Below are 1,387 nucleotides of genomic sequence, written 5' to 3' on the forward strand. Positions count from 1 at the left end.
TTGGGGATAATTCATTTGCATAGATGGAACTAACATGCTAACATTACACAGAATCTTACATTAAAATTATAAACTCTTGTATACTCTTCATAAACAGCCATACGATGGGGCCAGCCCTCCATGTCCTCTATGCAATCACTTTGATATCAATGTTAAATTCATATTCTCCTCTAGATAGCAACTTATTCTGTCATTTCTCCTGGTCTTTCCTGATGGCCACACCCTTAATATGCTGGGGCTGCACCTCAGATTGCTCAGGATCCTCTCACAGCATCTCTTGCAGCTGTGACCTTGGGAAGTTGACCTCTTCATGCCCCACTATCCACATTGCCTGCTATTTCCTTCCCACCAGTTTTTGCAATAAAACTAATCCTAGCATCATTCATTCTTGAAATAATAGAATTCCTGTTTCAAAGTTGAAATATACATACATTTAGAATCATAAAGGAAGTAGTATAAAGGTTGTCTTTGTAAGAAATGTTTTTTAGTTATATTTCAAGCAATAAATTTTAGATGCATTTATATGTACATATGTGTGCATATCAGTCACATTTGGATACCTTTTTCAAAATATTATTATTACAAAGAAAAAGAATAAAATAAAATCCTACTTGTAATTACCCTTCCTGTTAATTTCCTTAAATCCACCATTTTTTTCATCCAGAATTATTATTCAGTAACAAAAGATTTATTCCTTGCCTGTCTAGCAAAGCATATTCCTTTCCCTGGAAACCTGCGATGTTCTCTTCAAATTTCAGATTTTCAGATCCTTTTCTCTCCCCTCTATATTACTCTGCTGATTTCCCTAAAACTCTCAACATTTATACTTCTATTATTTCTGGAATTTGAAAACAAACAAACAAACAAACAAAAAAAACACCTTTCTCTGTTTCTACTGGTTTTCTTCCTCATCAATGCCTGAACCTTCTTTTCTTCTGTTGTCTTAGTGATTTAGCTCATTTTAGGGGTGAGACAAAGCCAGGGCAATGAGCACTAAAGCAATTTAAATTTTCCTGAACAATTCTGAGGCAGGAACCCAATGCTATTTGTGACATCAAATGTGTTTAAGAAAATAAAGTGAAAAAAAAAAAAGAAAAGAAAGTGGACATAGTTAAAATCAGAAGACTCCACTCTGTGATGTGAGGCAGCTTTCTTACCCTTCATGTCCTTTCCTGTGACGTTTGTTAGGGTGTCATGGAAACAGTAAGTGCTTTATTCTACATCAATAACCCTGTATATGGTACCGCAAACCTTGAATTTACCATATTATGTCAGTGTTCTTTATTTAGCCTTTAAACAGCAGAAAATCTGCTTTTTAATCTAAAACATCAGGATGGGAAGAGCATCAGAGCATAAATGATAAATGAGAATATTTTATAAAGAATAA

The sequence above is a fragment of the Propithecus coquereli genome, unplaced genomic scaffold (genome assembly GCF_000956105.1).
Source record: "Propithecus coquereli isolate 6110/MARCELLA unplaced genomic scaffold, Pcoq_1.0 Scaffold227, whole genome shotgun sequence".
In the NCBI taxonomy this organism is placed as follows: domain Eukaryota; kingdom Metazoa; phylum Chordata; class Mammalia; order Primates; family Indriidae; genus Propithecus; species Propithecus coquereli.